Genomic DNA, 13,739 nt, shown 5'->3' with positions numbered 1-13,739 from the left:
CGGAAGGAGCTGAACTCCAGCGGTCACTTTCAGCTCTGCCCAACAGCGTGTTCTCAGTTCTGCGAGCAAGCACGCCCTCTTGCCTTGGCTCCGAGTGCAAAGTCACTAGCAAGCACTCACTCAGTGCAATGCACCCAGAAAGACGCTCTCGCTCGTCTTTCGAGGAGCAATTCCTAACAGCAGAAGCAGCAGAAACACAAACTGGATGACGAGGCAGGACAATGTAGAATACGTCTCTGTCCTCGTACATTTTCGTGTGAGATATGTCCCTCCGGGTCTTCGGTCCTTGCGAAGCTCTATGTACTGCGAGCGCTGCTACTTGCAGCTGAGAAGGACCGTGGGGTTAGCAGCGAATTCGGAGAGCGCTAAGCACGTAGTCAAGAAGCGAGACGTGTCCCTGCAATGCGGTGCTAAGAGCAGCTTCCTCGCGGCGGGGGCGAGCTCCGGCTACAAGTCATTCTCGTTCTGGCAACGGATCTCTGTGAAGGGCGTAGGCGAAAAGCTTTCGTTTTCCGTTCGAAGTGTGAGAGAGGCAGACTGTTGCACGGAGCTCAGAGAACAAAGGTGCACGCCCTAGGCGGGCTTGGGCAGAAGCAGCGTTCTCGAGCTCTTGGCAGCCGGCACACTGCTGGCTATGTGGCGCCCCTGCAGCGTCTTCTGGCCGCCGGCAAGTGAAAGCGGAGCCAGGTGTAGGCGTGGGCGAGGGCGGTGAACGAAGCGGCACAAGAGCCGTGTTTGTGTGCACCACGTTACAGGCTACTAGGAGAGGAAGGTGGTTGACTCTCGCTTGCCTTCCCAAGTGCCCTTAGCAGTAGGAAGGAGCAAGCTGAAGCACTGCTGCTTGTGCTGCTCCTTGGTTGCCTTACAGCCCGCTGTGAAAGCATTAGCGGTCACTTCTAGGCGCCGAGTTGCACACAGCACCACGGTAAGTGCCGCGGAGAAGGGAAATCCAGAGTGCAGCGAGGAGCTGGACGTGGCTTACGTGCAGTTCCTAAGGAGAAGGTGAACCTAGGCACTGCCTCTTCAATCTGGCCGCCTCTGCTCTGGTAGCAACTTTTGCGAGTCGGCAGAGGGAGCCGCGAGTATGTAGAACGGCGGGCAGCGAGACGCCGTGTGCTATTCGCCCTTTCAGGGCTGCTGCCAGGGGGCTACTTTAAGAACGCTTTCTTCTTCCTCGCGTCCTTCTCGCTTCGCTCTAGCTGCATGGAGTACAGCACCGCGAAGGAGTGAGGACGGGGTCTGCCCCAGCTTTTGCCCTGGCGTGCAAAGGCTGTGTGCTGCTTTTCCAAGCAGCAAGAGCACTGAGAAGTGAAAGCGATTGTGAAGGAACTCTTTGGCTGCTCGTGTGCTCTTCGCTGCACTGCGCCGCTCGCAAGCGGCTTCGTTCTTCGCCTTCTGCCGTCCGGAGAGAGCTGAACTCCAGCGGTCAGTTTCAGCTCTGCCCAAAAGCGTGTTCTCAGTTCTGCTGGCAAGCACGCCCTCTTGCCTTGGCTCCGAGTGCAAAGTCACTAGCAAGCACTCACTCAGTGCAATGCACCCAGAAAGACGCTCTCGCTCGTCTTTCAAGGAGCGATTCCTAACAGCAGAAGCAGCAGAAACACAAAGTGGATGACGAGAAGGGACAATGTAGAACACGTCTCTGTCCTGCCACATTTTCGTGTGCGATACTTCCCTCCGGGTCTTCGGTCCTTGCGAAGCTCTATGTACTGCGAGCGCTGCTACTTGCAGCTGAGAAGGACCGTGGGGTTAGCAGCGAATTCGGAGAGCGCTAAGCACGTAGTCAAGAAGCGAGACGTGTCCCTGCAATGCGGTGCTAAGAGCAGCTTCCTCGCGGCGGGGGCGAGCTCCGGCTACAAGTCATTCTCGTTCTGGCAACGGATCTCTGTGAAGGGCGTAGGCGAAAAGCTTTCGTTTTCCGTTCGAAGTGCGAGAGAGGCAGACTGTTGCACGGAGCTCTGAGAACAAAGGTGCACGCCCTAGGCGGGCTTGGGCAGAAGCAGCGTTCTCTAGCTCTTGGCTGCCGGCACACTGCTGGCTATGGGGCGCCCCTGCAGGGGCTTCTGGCCGCCGGCAAGTGAAAGCGGAGCAAGGCGAGGGCGAGGGAGAGAGCGGTGAACGAAGCGGCACAAGAGCCGTGCTTGTGTGCACCACGTTACAGGCTACTAGGAGAGGAAGGTGGTTGACTCTCGCTTGCCTTCCCAAGTGCCCTTAGCAGTAGGAAGGAGCAAGCTGAAGCACTGCTGCTTGTGCTGCTCCTTTCTTGCCTTGCAGCCCGCTGTGAAAGCATTAGCGGTCACTTTTAGGCGCCGAGTTGCACACAGCACCACGGTAAGTGCCGCGGAGAAGGGAAATCCAGAGTGCAGCGAGGAGCTGGACGTGGCTTACGTGCAGTTCCTAAGGAGAAGGTGAACCTAGGCACTGCCTCTTCAATCTGGCCGCCTCTGCTCTGGTAGCAACTTTTGCGAGTCGGCAGAGGGAGCCGCGAGTATGTAGAACGGCGGGCAGCGAGACGCCGTGTGCTATTCGCCCTTTCAGGGCTGCTGCCAGGGGGCTACTTTAAGAACGGCTTCTTCTTCCTCGCGTCCTTCTCGCTTCGCTCTAGCTGCATGGAGTACAGCACCGCGAAGGAGTGAGGACGGGGTCTGCCCCAGCTTTTGCCCTGGCGTGCAAAGGCTGTGTGCTGCTTTTCCAAGCAGCAAGAGCGCTGAGAAGTGAAAGCGATTGTGAAGGAGCTCTTTGGCTGCTCGTGTGCTCTTCGCTGCACTGCGCCGCTCGCAAGCGGCTTCGTTCTTCGCCTTCTGCCGTCCGGAGAGAGCTGAACTCCAGCGGTCAGTTTCAGCTCTGCCCAAAAGCGTGTTCTCAGTTCTGCGGGCAAGCACGCCCTCTTGCCTTGGCTCCGAGTGCAAAGTCACTAGCGAGCACTCACTCAGTGCAATGCACCCAGAAAGACGCTCTCGCTCGTCTTTCAAGGAGCAATTCCTAACAGCAGAAGCAGCAGAAACACAAAGTGGATGACGAGAAGGGAAAATGTAGAACACGTCTCTGTCCTGCCACATTTTCGTGTGCGATACTTCCCTCCGGGTCTTCGGTCCTTGCGAAGCTCTATGTACTGCGAGCGCTGCTACTTGCAGCTGAGAAGGACCGTGGGGCTAGCAGCGAATTCGGAGAGAGCTAAGCACGTAGTCAAGAAGCGAGACGTGTCCCTGCAATGCGGTGCTAAGAGCAGCTTCCTCGCGGCGGAGGCGAGCTCCGGCTACAAGTCATTCTCGTCCTGGCAACGGATCTCTGTGAAGGGCGTAGGCGAAAAGCTTTCGTTTTCCATTTGAAGTGCGTGAGAGGCAGACTGTTGCACGGAGCTCTGAGACCAAAGGTGAACGCCCTAGGCGGGCTTGGGCAGAAGCAGCGTTCTCGAGCTCTTGGCTGCCGGCACACTGCTGGCTATGTGGCGCCCCTGCGGCGGCTTCTGGCCGCCGGGAAGTGAAAGCGGAGCCAGGCGAGGGCGAGGGAGAGAGCGGTGAACGAAGCGGCACAAGAGCCGTGCTTGTGTGCACCACGATACAGGCTACTAGGAGAGGAAGGTGGTTGACTCTCGCTTTCCTTCGCAAGTGCCCTTAGCAGTCGGAAGGAGCTGAACTCCAGCGGTCAGTTTCAGCTCTGCCCAACAGCGTGTTCTCAGTTCAGCTGGCAAGCACGCCCTCTTGCCTTGGCTCCGAGTGCATAGTCACTAGCGAGCACTCACTCGTGTGCTCTTCGCTGCACAGCGCCGCTCCCAAGCGGCTTCGTTCTTCGCCTTCTGCCGTCCGGAGAGAGCTAAACTCCAGCGGTCAGTTTCAGCTCTGCCCAACAGCGTGTTCTCAGTTCTGCGAGCAAGCACGCCCTCTTGCCTTGGCTCCGAGTGCAAAGACCCTAGCGAGCACTCACTCAGTGCAATGCACCCAGAAGGACGCTCTCGCTCGTCTTTCAAGGAGCGATTCCTAACAGCAAAGGAAGCAGATGTACAAACTGGATGACGAGAAAGGACAATGTAGAACACGTCTCTGTCCTCGTACATTTTCGTGTGCGATATGTCCCTCCGGGTCTTCGGTCCTTGCGAAGCTCTATGTACTGCGAGCGCTGCTACTTGCAGCTGAGAAGGACCGTGGGGCTAGCAGCGAATTCGGAGAGCGCTAAGCACGTAGTCAAGAAGCGAGACGTGTCCTTGCAATGCGGTACTAAGAGCAGTTCCTCGCGGCGGGGGCGAGCTCCGGCTACAAGTCATTCTCGTCCTGGCAACGGATCTCTGTGAAGGGCGTAGGCGAAAAGCTTTCGTTTTCCATTCGAAGTGCGTGCGAGGTAGACTGTTGCACGGAGCTCTGAGAACAAAGGTGCACGCCCTAGGCGGGCTTGGGCAGAAGCAGCGTTCTCGAGCTCTTGGCAGCCGGCACACTGCTGGCTATGTGGCGCCCCTGCAGCGTCTTCTGGCCGCCGGCAAGTGAAAGCGGAGCCAGGTGTAGGCGTGGGCGAGGGCGGTGAACGAAGCGGCACAAGAGCCGTGTTTGTGTGCACCACGTTACAGGCTACTAGGAGAGGAAGGTGGTTGACTCTCGCTTGCCTTCCCAAGTGCCCTTAGCAGTAGGAAGGAGCAAGCTGAAGCACTGCTGCTTGTGCTGCTCCTTGGTTGCCTTACAGCCCGCTGTGAAAGCATTAGCGGTCACTTTTAGGCGCCGAGTTGCACACAGCACCACGGTAAGTGCCGCGGAGAAGGGAAATCCAGAGTGCAGCGAGGAGCTGGACGTGGCTTACGTGCAGTTCCTAAGGAGAAGGTGAACCTAGGCACTGCCTCTTCAATCTGGCCGCCTCTGCTCTGGTAGCAACTTTTGCGAGTCGGCAGAGGGAGCCGCGAGTATGTAGAACGGCGGGCAGCGAGACGCCGTGTGCTATTCGCCCTTTCAGGGCTGCTGCCAGGGGGCTACTTTAAGAACGCTTTCTTCTTCCTCGCGTCCTTCTCGCTTCGCTCTAGCTGCATGGAGTACAGCACCGCGAAGGAGTGAGGACGGGGTCTGCCCCAGCTTTTGCCCTGGCGTGCAAAGGCTGTGTGCTGCTTTTCCAAGCAGCAAGAGCACTGAGAAGTGAAAGCGATTGTGAAGGAACTCTTTGGCTGCTCGTGTGCTCTTCGCTGCACTGCGCCGCTCGCAAGCGGCTTCGTTCTTCGCCTTCTGCCGTCCGGAGAGAGCTGAACTCCAGCGGTCAGTTTCAGCTCTGCCCAAAAGCGTGTTCTCAGTTCTGCTGGCAAGCACGCCCTCTTGCCTTGGCTCCGAGTGCAAAGTCACTAGCAAGCACTCACTCAGTGCAATGCACCCAGAAAGACGCTCTCGCTCGTCTTTCAAGGAGCGATTCCTAACAGCAGAAGCAGCAGAAACACAAAGTGGATGACGAGAAGGGAAAATGTAGAACACGTCTCTGTCCTGCCACATTTTCGTGTGCGATACTTCCCTCCGGGTCTTCGGTCCTTGCGAAGCTCTATGTACTGCGAGCGCTGCTACTTGCAGCTGAGAAGGACCGTGGGGTTAGCAGCGAATTCGGAGAGCGCTAAGCACGTAGTCAAGAAGCGAGACGTGTCCCTGCAATGCGGTGCTAAGAGCAGCTTCCTCGCGGCGGAGGCGAGCTCCGGCTACAAGTCATTCTCGTTCTGGCAACGGATCTCTGTGAAGGGCGTAGGCGAAAAGCTTTCGTTTTCCATTCGAAGTGCGTGAGAGGCAGACTGTTGCACGGAGCTCAGAGAACAAAGGTGAACGCCCTAGGCGGGCTTGGGCAGAAGCAGCGTTCTCGAGCTCTTGGCTGCCGGCACACTGCTGGCGGTGGGGCGCCCCTGCAGCGGCTTCTGGCCGCCGGCAAGTGAAAGCGGAGCAAGGCGTAGGCGTGGGCGAGGGCGGTGAACGAAGCGGCACAAGAGCCGTGTTTGTGTGCACCACGTTACAGGCTACTAGGAGAGGTAGGTGGTTGACTCTCGCTTTCCTTCGCAAGTGCTATTAGCTGTCGGAAGGAGCTGAACTCCAGCGGTCACTTTCAGCTCTGCCCAACAGCGTGTTCTCAGTTCTGCGAGCAAGCACGCCCTCTTGCCTTGGCTCCGAGTGCAAAGTCACTAGCAAGCACTCACTCAGTGCAATGCACCCAGAAAGACGCTCTCGCTCGTCTTTCGAGGAGCAATTCCTAACAGCAGAAGCAGCAGAAACACAAACTGGATGACGAGGCAGGACAATGTAGAATACGTCTCTGTCCTCGTACATTTTCGTGTGAGATATGTCCCTCCGGGTCTTCGGTCCTTGCGAAGCTCTATGTACTGCGAGCGCTGCTACTTGCAGCTGAGAAGGACCGTGGGGTTAGCAGCGAATTCGGAGAGCGCTAAGCACGTAGTCAAGAAGCGAGACGTGTCCCTGCAATGCGGTGCTAAGAGCAGCTTCCTCGCGGCGGGGGCGAGCTCCGGCTACAAGTCATTCTCGTTCTGGCAACGGATCTCTGTGAAGGGCGTAGGCGAAAAGCTTTCGTTTTCCGTTCGAAGTGTGAGAGAGGCAGACTGTTGCACGGAGCTCAGAGAACAAAGGTGCACGCCCTAGGCGGGCTTGGGCAGAAGCAGCGTTCTCGAGCTCTTGGCAGCCGGCACACTGCTGGCTATGTGGCGCCCCTGCAGCGTCTTCTGGCCGCCGGCAAGTGAAAGCGGAGCCAGGTGTAGGCGTGGGCGAGGGCGGTGAACGAAGCGGCACAAGAGCCGTGTTTGTGTGCACCACGTTACAGGCTACTAGGAGAGGAAGGTGGTTGACTCTCGCTTGCCTTCCCAAGTGCCCTTAGCAGTAGGAAGGAGCAAGCTGAAGCACTGCTGCTTGTGCTGCTCCTTGGTTGCCTTACAGCCCGCTGTGAAAGCATTAGCGGTCACTTCTAGGCGCCGAGTTGCACACAGCACCACGGTAAGTGCCGCGGAGAAGGGAAATCCAGAGTGCAGCGAGGAGCTGGACGTGGCTTACGTGCAGTTCCTAAGGAGAAGGTGAACCTAGGCACTGCCTCTTCAATCTGGCCGCCTCTGCTCTGGTAGCAACTTTTGCGAGTCGGCAGAGGGAGCCGCGAGTATGTAGAACGGCGGGCAGCGAGACGCCGTGTGCTATTCGCCCTTTCAGGGCTGCTGCCAGGGGGCTACTTTAAGAACGCTTTCTTCTTCCTCGCGTCCTTCTCGCTTCGCTCTAGCTGCATGGAGTACAGCACCGCGAAGGAGTGAGGACGGGGTCTGCCCCAGCTTTTGCCCTGGCGTGCAAAGGCTGTGTGCTGCTTTTCCAAGCAGCAAGAGCACTGAGAAGTGAAAGCGATTGTGAAGGAACTCTTTGGCTGCTCGTGTGCTCTTCGCTGCACTGCGCCGCTCGCAAGCGGCTTCGTTCTTCGCCTTCTGCCGTCCGGAGAGAGCTGAACTCCAGCGGTCAGTTTCAGCTCTGCCCAAAAGCGTGTTCTCAGTTCTGCTGGCAAGCACGCCCTCTTGCCTTGGCTCCGAGTGCAAAGTCACTAGCAAGCACTCACTCAGTGCAATGCACCCAGAAAGACGCTCTCGCTCGTCTTTCAAGGAGCGATTCCTAACAGCAGAAGCAGCAGAAACACAAAGTGGATGACGAGAAGGGACAATGTAGAACACGTCTCTGTCCTGCCACATTTTCGTGTGCGATACTTCCCTCCGGGTCTTCGGTCCTTGCGAAGCTCTATGTACTGCGAGCGCTGCTACTTGCAGCTGAGAAGGACCGTGGGGTTAGCAGCGAATTCGGAGAGCGCTAAGCACGTAGTCAAGAAGCGAGACGTGTCCCTGCAATGCGGTGCTAAGAGCAGCTTCCTCGCGGCGGGGGCGAGCTCCGGCTACAAGTCATTCTCGTTCTGGCAACGGATCTCTGTGAAGGGCGTAGGCGAAAAGCTTTCGTTTTCCGTTCGAAGTGCGAGAGAGGCAGACTGTTGCACGGAGCTCTGAGAACAAAGGTGCACGCCCTAGGCGGGCTTGGGCAGAAGCAGCGTTCTCTAGCTCTTGGCTGCCGGCACACTGCTGGCTATGGGGCGCCCCTGCAGGGGCTTCTGGCCGCCGGCAAGTGAAAGCGGAGCAAGGCGAGGGCGAGGGAGAGAGCGGTGAACGAAGCGGCACAAGAGCCGTGCTTGTGTGCACCACGTTACAGGCTACTAGGAGAGGAAGGTGGTTGACTCTCGCTTGCCTTCCCAAGTGCCCTTAGCAGTAGGAAGGAGCAAGCTGAAGCACTGCTGCTTGTGCTGCTCCTTGGTTGCCTTGCAGCCCGCTGTGAAAGCATTAGCGGTCACTTTTAGGCGCCGAGTTGCACACAGCACCACGGTAAGTGCCGCGGAGAAGGGAAATCCAGAGTGCAGCGAGGAGCTGGACGTGGCTTACGTGCAGTTCCTAAGGAGAAGGTGAACCTAGGCACTGCCTCTTCAATCTGGCCGCCTCTGCTCTGGTAGCAACTTTTGCGAGTCGGCAGAGGGAGCCGCGAGTATGTAGAACGGCGGGCAGCGAGACGCCGTGTGCTATTCGCCCTTTCAGGGCTGCTGCCAGGGGGCTACTTTAAGAACGGCTTCTTCTTCCTCGCGTCCTTCTCGCTTCGCTCTAGCTGCATGGAGTACAGCACCGCGAAGGAGTGAGGACGGGGTCTGCCCCAGCTTTTGCCCTGGCGTGCAAAGGCTGTGTGCTGCTTTTCCAAGCAGCAAGAGCGCTGAGAAGTGAAAGCGATTGTGAAGGAGCTCTTTGGCTGCTCGTGTGCTCTTCGCTGCACTGCGCCGCTCGCAAGCGGCTTCGTTCTTCGCCTTCTGCCGTCCGGAGAGAGCTGAACTCCAGCGGTCAGTTTCAGCTCTGCCCAAAAGCGTGTTCTCAGTTCTGCGGGCAAGCACGCCCTCTTGCCTTGGCTCCGAGTGCAAAGTCACTAGCGAGCACTCACTCAGTGCAATGCACCCAGAAAGACGCTCTCGCTCGTCTTTCAAGGAGCAATTCCTAACAGCAGAAGCAGCAGAAACACAAAGTGGATGACGAGAAGGGAAAATGTAGAACACGTCTCTGTCCTGCCACATTTTCGTGTGCGATACTTCCCTCCGGGTCTTCGGTCCTTGCGAAGCTCTATGTACTGCGAGCGCTGCTACTTGCAGCTGAGAAGGACCGTGGGGCTAGCAGCGAATTCGCAGAGAGCTAAGCACGTAGTCAAGAAGCGAGACGTGTCCCTGCAATGCGGTGCTAAGAGCAGCTTCCTCGCGGCGGAGGCGAGCTCCGGCTACAAGTCATTCTCGTCCTGGCAACGGATCTCTGTGAAGGGCGTAGGCGAAAAGCTTTCGTTTTCCATTTGAAGTGCGTGAGAGGCAGACTGTTGCACGGAGCTCTGAGACCAAAGGTGAACGCCCTAGGCGGGCTTGGGCAGAAGCAGCGTTCTCGAGCTCTTGGCTGCCGGCACACTGCTGGCTATGTGGCGCCCCTGCGGCGGCTTCTGGCCGCCGGGAAGTGAAAGCGGCGCCAGGCGAGGGCGAGGGAGAGAGCGGTGAACGAAGCGGCACAAGAGCCGTGCTTGTGTGCACCACGATACAGGCTACTAGGAGAGGAAGGTGGTTGACTCTCGCTTTCCTTCGCAAGTGCCCTTAGCAGTCGGAAGGAGCTGAACTCCAGCGGTCAGTTTCAGCTCTGCCCAACAGCGTGTTCTCAGTTCAGCTGGCAAGCACGCCCTCTTGCCTTGGCTCCGAGTGCATAGTCACTAGCGAGCACTCACTCGTGTGCTCTTCGCTGCACAGCGCCGCTCCCAAGCGGCTTCGTTCTTCGCCTTCTGCCGTCCGGAGAGAGCTAAACTCCAGCGGTCAGTTTCAGCTCTGCCCAACAGCGTGTTCTCAGTTCTGCGAGCAAGCACGCCCTCTTGCCTTGGCTCCGAGTGCAAAGACCCTAGCGAGCACTCACTCAGTGCAATGCACCCAGAAGGACGCTCTCGCTCGTCTTTCAAGGAGCGATTCCTAACAGCAAAGGAAGCAGATGTACAAACTGGATGACGAGAAAGGACAATGTAGAACACGTCTCTGTCCTCGTACATTTTCGTGTGCGATATGTCCCTCCGGGTCTTCGGTCCTTGCGAAGCTCTATGTACTGCGAGCGCTGCTACTTGCAGCTGAGAAGGACCGTGGGGCTAGCAGCGAATTCGGAGAGCGCTAAGCACGTAGTCAAGAAGCGAGACGTGTCCCTGCAATGCGGTGCTAAGAGCAGCTTCCTCGCGACGGGGTCGAGCTCCGGCTACAAGTCATTCTCGTTCTGGCAACGGATCTCTGTGAAGGGCGTAGGCGAAAAGCTTTCGTTTTCCGTTCGAAGTGTGAGAGAGGCAGACTGTTGCACGGAGCTCAGAGAACAAAGGTGAACGCCCTAGGCGGGCTTGGGCAGAAGCAGCGTTCTCTAGCTCTTGGCTGCCGGCACACTGCTGGCTATGGGGCGCCCCTGCAGGGGCTTCTGCCCGCCGGGAAGTGAAATCGGCCCCAGGCGTGGGCGAGGGGGAGGGCGGTGAACGAAGCGGCACAAGAGCCGTGTTTGTGTGCACCACGATACAGGCTACTAGGAGAGGTAGGTGGTTGACTCTCGCTTTCCTTCGCAAGTGCCATTAGCAGTCGGAAGGAGCTGAACTCCAGCGGTCAGTTTCAGCTCTGCCCAACAGCGTGTTCTCAGTTCTGCGAGCAAGCACGCCCTCTTGCCTTGGCTCCGAGTGCAAAGTCACTAGCAAGCACTCACTCAGTGCAATGCACCCAGAAAGACGCTCTCGCTCGTCTTTCGAGGAGCAATTCCTAACAGCAGAAGCAGCAGAAACACAAAGTGGATGACGAGGCAGGACAATGTAGAATACGTCTCTGTCCTCGTACATTTTCGTGTGAGATATGTCCCTCCGGGTCTTCGGTCCTTGCGAAGCTCTATGTACTGCGAGCGCTGCTACTTGCAGCTGAGAAGGACCGTGGGGCTAGCAGCGAATTCGGAGAGCGCTAAGCACGTAGTCAAGAAGCGAGACGTGTCCCTGCAATGCGGTGCTAAGAGCAGCTTCCTCGCGACGGGGTCGAGCTCCGGCTACAAGTCATTCTCGTTCTGGCAACGGATCTCTGTGAAGGGCGTAGGCGAAAAGCTTTCGTTTTCCGTTCGAAGTGTGAGAGAGGCAGACTGTTGCACGGAGCTCAGAGAACAAAGGTGAACGCCCTAGGCGGGCTTGGGCAGAAGCAGCGTTCTCTAGCTCTTGGCTGCCGGCACACTGCTGGCTATGGGGCGCCCCTGCAGGGGCTTCTGCCCGCCGGGAAGTGAAATCGGCCCCAGGCGTGGGCGAGGGCGCGGGCGGTGAACGAAGCGGCACAAGAGCCGTGTTTGTGTGCACCACGATACAGGCTACTAGGAGAGGTAGGTGGTTGACTCTCGCTTTCCTTCGCAAGTGCCATTAGCAGTCGGAAGGAGCTGAACTCCAGCGGTCAGTTTCAGCTCTGCCCAACAGCGTGTTCTCAGTTCTGCGAGCAAGCACGCCCTCTTGCCTTGGCTCCGAGTGCAAAGTCACTAGCAAGCACTCACTCAGTGCAATGCACCCAGAAAGACGCTCTCGCTCGTCTTTCAAGGAGCAATTCCTAACAGCAGAAGCAGCAGAAACACAAAGTGGATGACGAGGCAGGACAATGTAGAATACGTCTCTGTCCTCGTACATTTTCGTGTGAGATATGTCCCTCCGGGTCTTCGGTCCTTGCGAAGCTCTATGTACTGCGAGCGCTGCTACTTGCAGCTGAGAAGGACCGTGGGGCTAGCAGCGAATTCGGAGAGCGCTAAGCACGTAGTCAAGAAGCGAGACGTGTCCTTGCAATGCGGTACTAAGAGCAGTTCCTCGCGACGGGGGCGAGCTCCGGCTACAAGTCATTCTCGTCCTGGCAACGGATCTCTGTGAAGGGCGTAGGCGAAAAGCTTTCGTTTTCCATTCGAAGTGCGTGCGAGGTAGACTGTTGCACGGAGCTCTGAGAACAAAGGTGCACGCCCTAGGCGGGCTTGGGCAGAAGCAGCGTTCTCGAGCTCTTGGCTGCCGGCACACTGCTGGCTATGGGGCGCCCCTGCAGCGTCTTCTGGCCGCCGGCAAGTGAAAGCGGAGCCAGGTGTAGGCGTGGGCGAGGGCGGTGAACGAAGCGGCACAAGAGCCGTGCTTGTGTGCACCACGTTACAGGCTACTAGGAGAGGAAGGTGGTTGACTCTCGCTTGCCTTCCCAAGTGCCCTTAGCAGTAGGAAGGAGCAAGCTGAAGCACTGCTGCTTGTGCTGCTCCTTGGTTGCCTTACAGCCCGCTGTGAAAGCATTAGCGGTCACTTCTAGGCGCCGAGTTGCACACAGCACCACGATAAGTGCCGCGGAGAAGGGAAATCCAGAGTGCAGCGAGGAGCTGGACGTGGCTTACGTGCAGTTCCTAAGGAGAAGGTGAACCTAGGCACTGCCTCTTCAATCTGGCCGCCTCTGCTCTGGTAGCAACTTTTGCGAGTCGGCAGAGGGAGCCGCGAGTATGTAGAACGGCGGGCAGCGAGACGCCGTGTGCTATTCGCCCTTTCAGGGCTGCTGCCAGGGGGCTACTTTAAGAACGGCTTCTTCTTCCTCGCGTCCTTCTCGCTTCGCTCTAGCTGTATGGAGTACAGCACCGCGAAGGAGTGAGGACGGGGTCTGCCCCAGCTTTTGCCCTGGCGTGCAAAGGCTGTGTGCTGCTTTTCCAAGCAGCAAGAGCGCTGAGAAGTGAAAGCGATTGTGAAGGAGCTCTTTGGCTGCTCGTGTGCTCTTCGCTGCACTGCGCCGCTCGCAAGCGGCTTCGTTCTTCGCCTTCTGCCGTCCGGAGAGAGCTGAACTCCAGCGGTCAGTTTCAGCTCTGCCCAAAAGCGTGTTCTCAGTTCTGCGGGCAAGCACGCCCTCTTGCCTTGGCTCCGAGTGCAAAGTCACTAGCAAGCACTCACTCAGTGCAATGCACCCAGAAAGACGCTCTCGCTCGTCTTTCGAGGAGCAATTCCTAACAGCAGAAGCAGCAGAAACACAAAGTGGATGACGAGGCAGGACAATGTAGAATACGTCTCTGTCCTCGTACATTTTCGTGTGAGATATGTCCCTCCGGGTCTTCGGTCCTTGCGAAGCTCTATGTACTGCGAGCGCTGCTACTTGCAGCTGAGAAGGACCGTGGGGCTAGCAGCGAATTCGGAGAGCGCTAAGCACGTAGTCAAGAAGCGAGACGTGTCCCTGCAATGCGGTGCTAAGAGCAGCTTCCTCGCGACGGGGTCGAGCTCCGGCTACAAGTCATTCTCGTCCTGGCAACGGATCTCTGTGAAGGGCGTAGGCGAAAAGCTTTCGTTTTCCGTTCGAAGTGTGAGAGAGGCAGACTGTTGCACGGAGCTCAGAGAACAAAGGTGAACGCCCTAGGCGGGCTTGGGCAGAAGCAGCGTTCTCTAGCTCTTGGCTGCCGGCACACTGCTGGCTATGGGGCGCCCCTGCAGGGGCTTCTGGCCGCCGGGAAGTGAAATCGGCCCCAGGCGTGGGCGAGGGCGAGGGCGAGGGCGGTGAACGAAGCGGCACAAGAGCCGTGCTTGTGTGCACCACGATACAGGCTACTAGGAGAGGTAGGTGGTTGACTCTCGCTTTCCTTCGCAAGTGCCATTAGCAGTCGGAAGGAGCTGAACTCCAGCGGTCAGTTTCAGCTCTGCCCAACAGCGTGTTCTCAGTTCTGCGAGCAAGCACGC

Source organism: Sturnus vulgaris, unplaced genomic scaffold (assembly GCF_052056855.1).
Source record: "Sturnus vulgaris isolate bStuVul1 unplaced genomic scaffold, bStuVul1.hap1 Scaffold_151, whole genome shotgun sequence".
Taxonomy (NCBI): Eukaryota; Metazoa; Chordata; class Aves; order Passeriformes; family Sturnidae; genus Sturnus; species Sturnus vulgaris.
The sequence above is the reverse complement of the archived record's forward strand: the minus strand, read 5'-3'. Positions refer to the sequence as shown.